Source organism: Labeo rohita, unplaced genomic scaffold (assembly GCF_022985175.1).
Source record: "Labeo rohita strain BAU-BD-2019 unplaced genomic scaffold, IGBB_LRoh.1.0 scaffold_2033, whole genome shotgun sequence".
NCBI lineage: Eukaryota > Metazoa > Chordata > Actinopteri > Cypriniformes > Cyprinidae > Labeo > Labeo rohita.
In genome coordinates, this window is record NW_026128257.1 from 1 (window position 1) to 11,311 (window position 11,311).

Sequence of the window (11,311 nt, forward strand, 5' to 3'; positions counted from 1 at the left end):
ATCGAACAGACCTGGTCGGAAGCGCCAGCTCGTCGAGAACCCCTTGCTTTGCTATTAGTCACGACAGAAAAAGGAGGAAGCGCACCGTTCCTGGAGACACTGCAATACCAGGCCGATGCGTGGAGTGGACGGAGCAAGCCCCGGCTCCAGCTCCGTGATCCAAAAATCAATTTAATATGTAGTCCCCGGGTAGGGGACGTATCAGATATTAAACTGATAAGAACAGATACTACACTTGATCTTAGCCAAAAGGCCGAGAAGCGATGGCGCCGAGAGGCAGCGGGGAGGAAGCCGGAAACAGCGACGCCGGTCTCGGCCGCGGGCGGCCGCAGAGACCCCACACGCCGGGGGACGGTGGCACCCACCCCCGCCTCCAACGTGACCGAGCCCCGCCCGATCGGCCTGGCGGCGGCTCTGCAGCGATGGAACGTACGGCGTCGCTCGTAACTCCCGAACGGTTTGTCGCAGAGCCAAGTGCCTCGTGTCATCGGAATGCTTGGCTCGAGACGAACGAGAGGCAGGTCTCGGACGGGCCGGGCGTTCTGGCGAAATTTTCGGCTATTTTGGATTTTGTTGAAAACCTACTTTTGCAAGCTAGCGCTAGGCATTGGGCCCGGTCCGGCCCAGAGCGGCGCGGAAAGGTTCTCTGGAGTCCGACTGTCCGAGGCGATCCAAGAAAAGCGGAAATTTCCATTCACCTCGGCGAGGGCACCCCAAAACGTTCGCAGGTCGCGTGGCCGAGTTTGCGAAAATGGCTCTAACTCTCCGGAGGAATGAGATCATTTCAGCCAAATCGCTACACCTACGTACGGGCCCGGTCTGTGGTCAGGTGCAAAGGGGCGCTGCGGCTGGCCACTTGGTGGCGCTGTAAGATGAAAAGAAAATGGGGGGAAAGGGTACAAAAAGGACAGCCAAACAAACACGCAAACAGCTACGCAACGCTCAGCCCGTGGGAAATTTGAACTGAACCGGCCACCAGGGGGCAACTTTTCAAGAGACAGAAGCCCCCGCTCTGAGCGACTCCTTGACCCACAGGTCACCCAAAAAGGAAACAACAACGGCCACCGAAACCCAACCCATCGGCTTCTTTTCAACCAAAGAGACACAGGGGAGAGCGCGAACGCAGTCCCCCACTACCATAAATTATGCAGTCGAGATTCCCACATTTGGGGAATTCGCAGGGGTCAGCACGGCCGGAGTGCAATGGACGAGCCTCGCCCTGGGTGAACCACCTTCTTGATCATGGTGTCTCCCCTGCCAGGTAAGTATGAAGGCCCAGGCCGCCTGTCAGAGGGACCACTTCCCCATCTACCCTCCTGATCAACGGTGACCCACCCCAAGCAAAGGGAGGACGGGCACCTCGCGTCGCTGGCCTGCGCTGTGCGTGACCAGCCCTGGACAATTAAGGCGACTCCCGGTAATCAAACACACCTGATTGGAGATGGGCGTGTCAGAGGAGAGGTCTCGAGAGGCGGGAACCGACCACAGCAGCACCCCCATCATGTTGCTCGGCTGTTAGCCACGACAAGCGCACCGCTCCTGGAGACACTGCAGCACCAGCTTCTGGACCAGCGCTACCCGGCCCTGGACACGTAAGGCGACTCCCACCCTGTTACAGCCGACTCCCCGCAATCGAACAGACCTGGTCGGAAGCGCCAGCTCGTCGAGAACCCCTTGCTTTGCTATTAGTCACGACAGAAAAAGGAGGAAGCGCACCGTTCCTGGAGACACTGCAATACCAGGCCGATGCGTGGAGTGGACGGAGCAAGCCCCGGCTCCAGCTCCGTGATCCAAAAATCAATTTAATATGTAGTCCCCGGGTAGGGGACGTATCAGATATTAAACTGATAAGAACATTTTTTTTTTTGTTTTGAGCAGTTTTATTGTCACCATTTTCCATTTATACACACACATTTTTCATTTTAGTACACTTTTAAAACAAGCAAAAGGTCATGATACACAAGGTTAAAAAAAAAAAAATACATTCTTTGATAAAAAAGAAACTTTTAAAACCATTGTGTTGTCTTGTTTTAAAAGTCCATGTTTAAATGTCTTTAAAAGGCGTGTGCATTACAAGGGTAAAATACAAATTTTAAAATAATAAACAAACATCGTCATTAAAACACAATAAAACCATCAGTTAATTGTCTTAAAAGTCATCTGTTGTGCAAGACCGGGGGTGAGCCCTTGACAAGTCGGTCTTCACCCCGCTCTCCAGAACAGGGATGTGAAATGGTGTTTTATGAGCTCAGCGGAGATCCCCTCTCCTCCGGCCCGCTGGCCCGCTGTTCCCGTAGCCAGAGTGGTGAGGGTGCATCTACGGGCGGCCAGGGTCGGTGGCGGCCGGGACCTTTCCGTGCAACCCCCGGCCCCCTCGTCCGAATATCGTCGTCCGGTACCCCTGCAGCATTGATGTTACCTTTAGCTCGCATGCATGGAGGGGTACCGTAACGCGCTTCCCCACCAGCAGGTTCCTGGTGGCCCAGATGGCATCCTTAATAACGTTGAGGGTGAGCCAGAGCGAGGTAAATTCCTGTGCTGTCAAATCCTTCAAGCCCCGACCCACCCCAAGGATGGCGAGCTGGTACCCTATCTGGGCCCCACCCGCTGGTAGGCACGGGAAATACAGGGGGCCGGTCTTGGCCCACAGGTCCCGCGCAGCGCCGCACTCCCAGAGCAGATGTCGAACGGTCTCCGGGAAGTTGCATCCGGGCCGTGGGCAAATCGGGTTTTTGGCCATGCCTCTGGAGTGCATAACCGCCCTGACCGGGAGGATCTCATGAGCCACCATCCACGATAGGTCCTTGTGCCTGTTCTGGAGAGCGGGGTGAGCAGCGTTCCTCCACACTTGTGTGGCCTCACGTAATGTGAGGCCTGGAACTGGACTCACCGGTTCCCGGTCCTGCACGAAAGAGACAAGATGCTTGTGATTAGTTAAAATGGTGACATCCTGCTGTTCTAAAAGGTATTTCTTTAAAAACGTTTTGATAAAACTATACTCTTTGGGCAAATTAAAAGACACTGGGCTTTTCAGGTCAACAGGTAAAATCTTCAGAGTCCTTAAGTAAGACCCCATCCAAAATCGCGTCATGGCAGCCGTCTTGTTGTCTTCGGATGGGGTCAAAGCATACTTTATGTGCAGGGCGGTGAAGCGGCTGCCTAAAAACAGGTGGGGGTCTGGGAGTCCTTTTCCACCATTTTCTGGCTTCTTCTTCACTATATCCCTCTTCAGGCGCTCCCACTTGGACCCCCACAGAAAATAAAACACCGCCCTGTCCAGATCCAGCAGAAATTTCCTTGTGGGGCTAAAAACAGAACACACCAATAAAAGCAAAGGTAAGATAACAGCTTTAAAAATTAAAACTTTACCTTCAATGGTCAGCTGTCGTAGTCCCCAAAACCCCAGTCTTTTCCTAACTTTCCCTAACAAGTCAGTCCAGTTCTCCCGTCCACCTCCCTCTTTATCAAATTTCACACCTAAAATCTTAAAATTTGTCTCTTTAAAATCTATATCCAGTCTACCTATGTCTACTCTGTCCCACGGCCCGAAGAGCTGGGCCTCGGACTTATTTCTATTGAGCTTCGCGCCCGAGGCCCGACCGTACCAGTCAGTCAAGTCCAATGCTCTTCGTACAGATAAAACGTCCGTGGCTAAAAGAGTTACGTCATCCATGTATAAAGCACAGGTCGCCGTTAGTCCACCCGTCCCAGGAACGTCTAGTCCTTTGATCCATTTATCCCTTCTCAAGATCTGTGCCAGTGGCTCAATACAGGCCACATACAAAAGAGGAGATAAAGGACATCCCTGACGGACGCCGCTGTAGATATTCACAGCTTTAGAGAGATGCCCATTTACTAAAATTTTGCTGACTAGACCCTTATACAGCAATCCCACCCAGGCTATAAACCTCTCTGGGAAGCCCATTTTTTGCAGTACCTGGAAAAGGTACTGGTGCGAGACTCTGTCGAATGCTTTTTCAAAATCTAAATTTAGGACTACTAGCCGAATATTTCTGTCTCTCGCATAACAGATGGCGTCTCTAATCAGCACTAGGCTGTCTGTTATCTTTCTTCCAGACACAGCGCAGGCTTGATCCGGGTGGATCACGTCCTCTAAAACAGTTGACATTCGTTTAGCTAAAATCTTACTAAAAAGTTTACAATCAAAATTTAAAAGAGTAATAGGTCGCCAGTTTTTTAAGTCAGTCTTGTCTCCTTTTTTTTCCAGTAACGTCACTATCCCTATTCTAAAACTGTCGGGGAGTCTGTCAAATGTTTCAAGCTCTTTAAAAACAGTAAGTAAGTCGTGCCCTAAAATATCCCAAAACGTCACATAAAACTCTAAGGGTAATCCGTCCAGTCCTGGGGATTTCCCCCGCTTAAAACCTCTAAGAGCTTCCTGTATTTCTAAAAGGGTAAAATCTTGGGATAAAAGCGTGTGTTGCCCCTCCAACTTTTTTCCTATAAAAGACAACACTTCTTGTAAAATATCATTATTTATTTCTTTAAAACTGTACAGGTCCTCATAAAATGTTTCTATTTTATTTAGGATCCCTTTTGTGGTGTTTAGCTCCCTCCCTTCTGCTTTTAAAGTTGAAATTGCCCCTCCCCGTTTTATGACCCTTTTAAAAAAGTATCTAGTACATTTTTCGCCTTCTTCTACCTCTTTTTCTTTGCTTCTTAAAATAATTCCTTTACTTTTAATTTTAGAAGAGACTGACATTTCTCTTTTGACCTCATTTATTTCTTCGCTAAAATCAAAACCGTTGTTTAAAAGGTTAAAATACCTCTGTAATCTCTTCTGCAGCCCCATCATGCGATTTTCCTCCTTTTTCTTTTTTTCCCTCCCTATCTTGCTAAAAAAGGCTTTTGTCCGTCCTTTTACCATTTCCCACCATTGTGCTCGTGTCTCATAAAAGTCTTGGAGAGTTTGCCATTGGCTAAACTGCTCCCTGTATTCCTTACCTATCTCCTCATCCTCTAACAGGGAGCAGTTTAGCTTCCACAAACCTCCACCTACAGTCACACCAACAGGAAGTGATAGGGTGCAGGACAGCATGGAGTGATCTGAGAAAAAGAGGGGGGTTAATCTAGCATCGGTTGGCGGGAAGTCACGTGTAAAAACATAATCTATTCGAGAGGCTCTGGTACCATCACCACTGAACCAGGTGTAGCCCTCCTCTCTTTGATGCAGTGTTCTAAAACAGTCAACTAATTTAAAATCTTTGATTAAACCCTGTAATAAAACCGATGTTTTATCCACCCTAAAATCCTCTGTTGTCCTTTTCCTGTCTTTCTGAGATAAAACACAATTAAAATCCCCTGCCACTACTAGGGGGACTCTGCCTAGCATATGGGGCTGCAGGTCTTCTAAAAGTTCATACCTCTCGTCTTTTCCCGTAAAACCGTATACGTTAAGAACATTAAAATCTTTACCTAAAAAAGTCAGTTTTGCTAAAATTGCCCGCCCATCTCTCACCACTGTGCTACCCTTCACCAAGATATGAGAGTTATTGATTAAAATGGCAACACCGTCATTCTTGTTAAAATTTGACCCACTCCAAATGGAAGGGCCTTGGGTCCACAACTCCTCCCACCTCCTGTAGTTTTTTAAAAAGGGTAAACCACATTCTTGTATTAAAAGCACATCTGACTTAAAAGACTTTAAAAAAGATAAAATGCTCTGTGCTCGTAAGATGGACTTCACACTTCTCACGTTGATGGTGGAGAAGGTGAGTGCCATGAGCAGAATTAAAAGGTATGAACTTATCTTTTGTCTGGAGAGTTAAAAGTGAAGCAAAATTACAAAGGCAAACATTAAAAACAATTTAAAATCATATATTGACTTGTGTCACTTGCTCCTCTCTTAACCCAGGAGATCCTGGATCAGGAGGGCAAGTGCTCGATTCCTCAAAAGCCGCAGAGGGAGTCTCTTGTGGCTCTTTCGGTGTCGATGTTCTTAGCTTTATGTGCAAAAAAGACACTTCATTAGGGGATTCTGCGGGCCACATACGCTCCAGATCTTCTGAGGAGGAACTATCTGGATGATGCGCTACCCTCAGTTTTTTCTCCATTTCGAACAATGGAGATCCCGCAGGTCTTTTCTGCACCTGAGCATTTGGAAGTGAACAGTCAGTTTCACTCCCACTTGAGACTGTTTGGAGAGAGGAATCTGTCTCCTCCTCACCCTCTATAACTTGATCTTTTCTTTCTGGGGAGGATGAGACTTCCTCTCCCACCATGTCTGACTCCGCCCCATTTGCCGCCCCACTTCTTCCTTCCTGTCCAGTCCCTGAGGTTGGCTGGAGATTTAAATCTCCCGCCAAAACCTCAGGCCCCGCCTCCTTGTCTGTTTGATCCTCCATTTTCTCCACCTGTGGGGCGGCCATCTTGTTTGCTTTCAATTTGTTGGCAAAACTTTTAGGGCAGTCTCTGTAGAGATGATTTGTTTCTCCACAAAGATTACACCGTCTGCCATTGGTACAATCATCAAAACTGTGACCAATTTCTCTGCACTTCCCACACACTAACTCTTGGCATGCTTCAGCTAGATGCCCAACCCTTCCGCACTTTCTGCATAATTTAGGCATTCCCTGATAGTGTATGTAGCCTCTGTTTTCTCCCAGCACAATCATAGAAGGTAGATGTTTCAGGCCCTGGTAGCCCCCAGCGTCTTCCCATTGTTTAATGGGAATTCGCCAGGAGCATGTCCAGATGCCGTCTTCATCTAGCACTTTAACAGGCTGGCCTCGAACAGTGCAAAATCTGCCCAACCAAACGCAAATATCATCTCCAGTCACCGTTTCATTGAACATCCTGACAATCACAGTTTTCAGTGTGTTATCAGAAAGTTTCTCCACAGCGAACATGGAGAACTGGGCCTTAACAGTATCAAACCTTTGCCAAAAGTCATTTAGCAGAGAAGCAGTTTTAAAACTCACATCAAATCCTTTGTTCTGGGGCAGAGTCATCAAACAGTTCAAGTCTTCAGGTTTAAAAGCTAAGGTCTTTTGGATCAGCTTCCTGGAAAAGTCCATGCGGGACATTCCCAGGAGCTTCCCCTCAACCTCTCTAAATAAAAAACGAACGCTGTGGTGCCTCCGCACGCCGGCACGAGCAGCCGACATGGTGGAGGCACCCACAGCCTAAAACCAAAAAAAAAAAAAAAAAAACCTTAAAACACAATAAATACAACAATAAATAAGTTAAAAAACCTTACCTTAAAACAGCCTGTCTGTAAAAACAGCAAGAGCAGCAGATGTACCTCCTGAGGGTTGTGGGGCCCGAGACACCACGAATCTCGAGCCAAGAAACCTCCAAGAGGCGATCGCGACTCAACCGTGTGACCAGACACTTGATCTTAGCCAAAAGGCCGAGAAGCGATGGCGCCGAGAGGCAGCGGGGAGGAAGCCGGAAACAGCGACGCCGGTCTCGGCCGCGGGCGGCCGCAGAGACCCCACACGCCGGGGGACGGTGGCACCCACCCCCGCCTCCAACGTGACCGAGCCCCGCCCCGATCGGCCTGGCGGCGGCTCTGCAGCGATGGAACGTACGGCGTCGCTCGTAACTCCCGAACGGTTTGTCGCAGAGCCAAGTGCCTCGTGTCATCGGAATGCTTGGCTCGAGACGAACGAGAGGCAGGTCTCGGACGGGCCGGGCGTTCTGGCGAAATTTTCGGCTATTTTGGATTTTGTTGAAAACCTACTTTTGCAAGCTAGCGCTAGGCATTGGGCCCGGTCCGGCCCAGAGCGGCGCGGAAAGGTTCTCTGGAGTCCGACTGTCCGAGGCGATCCAAGAAAAGCGGAAATTTCCATTCACCTCGGCGAGGGCACCCCAAAACGTTCGCAGGTCGCGTGGCCGAGTTTGCGAAAATGGCTCTAACTCTCCGGAGGAATGAGATCATTTCAGCCAAATCGCTACACCTACGTACGGGCCCGGTCTGTGGTCAGGTGCAAAGGGGCGCTGCGGCTGGCCACTTGGTGGCGCTGTAAGATGAAAAGAAAATGGGGGGAAAGGGTACAAAAAGGACAGCCAAACAAACACGCAAACAGCTACGCAACGCTCAGCCCGTGGGAAATTTGAACTGAACCGGCCACCAGGGGGCAACTTTTCAAGAGACAGAAGCCCCCGCTCTGAGCGACTCCTTGACCCACAGGTCACCCAAAAAGGAAACAACAACGGCCACCGAAACCCAACCCATCGGCTTCTTTTCAACCAAAGAGACACAGGGGAGAGCGCGAACGCAGTCCCCCACTACCATAAATTATGCAGTCGAGATTCCCACATTTGGGGAATTCGCAGGGGTCAGCACGGCCGGAGTGCAATGGACGAGCCTCGCCCTGGGTGAACCACCTTCTTGATCATGGTGTCTCCCCTGCCAGGTAAGTATGAAGGCCCAGGCCGCCTGTCAGAGGGACCACTTCCCCATCTACCCTCCTGATCAACGGTGACCCACCCCAAGCAAAGGGAGGACGGGCACCTCGCCCTCGCTGGCCTGCGCTGTGCGTGACCAGCCCTGGACAATTAAGGCGAGGCCCGGTAATCAAACACACCTGATTGGAGATGGGCGTGTCAGAGGAGAGGTCTCGAGAGGCGGGAACCGACCACAGCAGCACCCCCATCATGTTGCTCGGCTGTTAGCCACGACAAGCGCACCGCTCCTGGAGACACTGCAGCACCAGCTTCTGGACCAGCGCTACCCGGCCCTGGACACGAGAGGCGGGAACTCCCACCCTGTTACCCCGATCTCCCGCAATCGAACAGACCTGGTCGGCGCACCGCTCCTGGAGACACTGCAGCACCAGCTTGGACCAGCGCTACCCGAGAACCCCTTGCTTTGCTACAGCCGACTCCCCGCAATCGAACAGACCTTACAGCTCGTGTGCGACAGAAAGACCTGGTCGGAAGCGCCAGCGCACCCCTTGCCTGGAGACACTGCAAAACCAGGCGCACCGTTCCTGGAGACACTGCAATACCAGGCCGATGCGTGGAGTGGACGGAGCAAGCCCCGGCTCCAGCTCCGTGATCCAAAAATCAATTTAATATGTAGTCCCCGGGTAGGGGACGTATCAGATATTAAACTGATAAGAACAGATACTACACTTGATCTTAGCCAAAAGGCCGAGAAGCGATGGCGCCGAGAGGCAGCGGGGAGGAAGCCGGAAACAGCGACGCCGGTCTCGGCCGCGGGCGGCCGCAGAGACCCCACACGCCGGGGACGGTGGCACCCACCCCCGCCTCCAACGTGACCGAGCCCCGCCCCGATCGGCCTGGCGGCGGCTCTGCAGCGATGGAACGTACGGCGTCGCTCGTAACTCCCGAACGGTTTGTCGCAGAGCCAAGTGCCTCGTGTCATCGGAATGCTTGGCTCGAGACGAACGAGAGGCAGGTCTCGGACGGGCCGGGCGTTCTGGCGAAATTTTCGGCTATTTTGGATTTTGTTGAAAACCTACTTTTGCAAGCTAGCGCTAGGCATTGGGCCCGGTCCGGCCCAGAGCGGCGCGGAAAGGTTCTCTGGAGTCCGACTGTCCGAGGCGATCCAAGAAAAGCGGAAATTTCCATTCACCTCGGCGAGGGCACCCCAAAACGTTCGCAGGTCGCGTGGCCGAGTTTGCGAAAATGGCTCTAACTCTCCGGAGGAATGAGATCATTTCAGCCAAATCGCTACACCTACGTACGGGCCCGGTCTGTGGTCAGGTGCAAAGGGGCGCTGCGGCTGGCCACTTGGTGGCGCTGTAAGATGAAAAGAAAATGGGGGGAAAGGGTACAAAAAGGACAGCCAAACAAACACGCAAACAGCTACGCAACGCTCAGCCCGTGGGAAATTTGAACTGAACCGGCCACCAGGGGGCAACTTTTCAAGAGACAGAAGCCCCCGCTCTGAGCGACTCCTTGACCCACAGGTCACCCCAAAAAGGAAACAACAACGGCCACCGAAACCCAACCCATCGGCTTCTTTTCAACCAAAGAGACACACCAAAGAGGGGAGAGCGCGAACGCAGTCCCCACTACCATAAATTATGCAGTCGAGATTCCCACATTTGGGGAATTCGCAGGGGTCAGCACGGCCGGAGTGCAATGGACGAGCCTCGCCCTGGGTGAACCACCTTCTTGATCATGGTGTCTCCCCTGCCAGGTAAGTATGAAGGCCCAGGCCGCCTGTCAGAGGGACCACTTCCCCATCTACCCTCCTGATCAACGGTGACCCACCCCAAGCAAAGGGAGGACGGGCACCTCGCGTCGCTGGCCTGCGCTGTGCGTGACCAGCCCTGGACAATTAAGGCGACTCCCGGTAATCAAACACACCTGATTGGAGATGGGCGTGTCAGAGGAGAGGTCTCGAGAGGCGGGAACCGACCACAGCAGCACCCCCATCATGTTGCTCGGCTGTTAGCCACGACAAGCGCACCGCTCCTGGAGACACTGCAGCACCAGCTTCTGGACCAGCGCTACCCGGCCCTGGACACGTAAGGCGACTCCCACCCTGTTACAGCCGACTCCCCGCAATCGAACAGACCTGGTCGGAAGCGCCAGCTCGTCGAGAACCCCTTGCTTTGCTATTAGTCACGACAGAAAAAGGAGGAAGCGCACCGTTCCTGGAGACACTGCAATACCAGGCCGATGCGTGGAGTGGACGGAGCAAGCCCCGGCTCCAGCTCCGTGATCCAAAAATCAATTTAATATGTAGTCCCCGGGTAGGGGACGTATCAGATATTAAACTGATAAGAAAAAGGGGGAAAAAGGGGGGGCCCGGTTTTTTTTTGGGGGGAAAAACCTTTTAAAAAAAAAAAAAAAAAAAATTTTTTAAAAGGGGGGGCCCTTTTTGGGGGAAAGGCCCTTAAAAATTTTTTACCCCCCTTTTAAAAAAAGGGAAAGGGGTTTTTTTTTGGGGGGCAAGGGTTTGGGGGAAAAAATTTTTAAAAAAAAAAAAACTGTTTTAAAAAAAAAAAAAGGGGGGGGGGGTTTTTCCCCCAAAAAAAAATTTCCCCCCCCCCAAAAAAAAAAGGGGGTTAAAATTTTAAAAATTTTTTTTTTGGGGGTTGGCCCCCAAAAAATTTTTAAAAAAAAAGGGAAAACCGGGGGGCCCGGGGGCCCCCCCCTTTTTTTTTGGGCCCCCAAACCCCCTTTTGGAAAGGGGGGGGTCCAAAGGCTTTCCCCCCCCAATTTAAAGGGGGGGAAAAATAATTTTTTAAAAAAAATTTTTTTAAAAAAAAAGGGGGGACTTTAGGAAGGGGGGGCCCCCCCAAAAAAAAGGGGGGGGGGTTTTTTCCCCGGGAAAAACCCGGGGGGGGGAAAAAAAAATTTTTTTGGG

General features: G+C 51.1%; 5 non-coding genes and 2 pseudogenes across 5 annotated transcripts; all 7 read right to left on the reverse strand.

Annotated features, from left to right (window-relative positions):
- Window positions 1-74: 74 nt before the first annotated feature.
- LOC127159258 (U2 spliceosomal RNA) lies at window positions 75-265 on the reverse strand. Its single transcript, XR_007826398.1, has one exon. It is a non-coding gene; the product is annotated as a U2 spliceosomal RNA (small nuclear RNA).
- Window positions 266-1,105: 840 nt separating this feature from the next.
- Window positions 1,106-1,269, reverse strand: LOC127159253 (U1 spliceosomal RNA). Its single transcript, XR_007826395.1, has one exon. It is a non-coding gene; the product is annotated as a U1 spliceosomal RNA (small nuclear RNA).
- Window positions 1,270-1,705: 436 nt separating this feature from the next.
- LOC127159254 (uncharacterized) lies at window positions 1,706-1,879 on the reverse strand (annotated as a pseudogene).
- A 6,346-nt stretch (window positions 1,880-8,225) lies between these two features.
- LOC127159256 (U1 spliceosomal RNA) lies at window positions 8,226-8,389 on the reverse strand. The gene has a single exon (XR_007826396.1). It is a non-coding gene; the product is annotated as a U1 spliceosomal RNA (small nuclear RNA).
- Window positions 8,390-8,941: 552 nt separating this feature from the next.
- LOC127159259 (U2 spliceosomal RNA) lies at window positions 8,942-9,132 on the reverse strand. The gene has a single exon (XR_007826399.1). It is a non-coding gene; the product is annotated as a U2 spliceosomal RNA (small nuclear RNA).
- An 848-nt stretch (window positions 9,133-9,980) lies between these two features.
- Window positions 9,981-10,143, reverse strand: LOC127159257 (U1 spliceosomal RNA). Its single transcript, XR_007826397.1, has one exon. It is a non-coding gene; the product is annotated as a U1 spliceosomal RNA (small nuclear RNA).
- A 436-nt stretch (window positions 10,144-10,579) lies between these two features.
- On the reverse strand, window positions 10,580-10,746 carry LOC127159255 (uncharacterized; annotated as a pseudogene).
- Window positions 10,747-11,311: the final 565 nt, after the last annotated feature.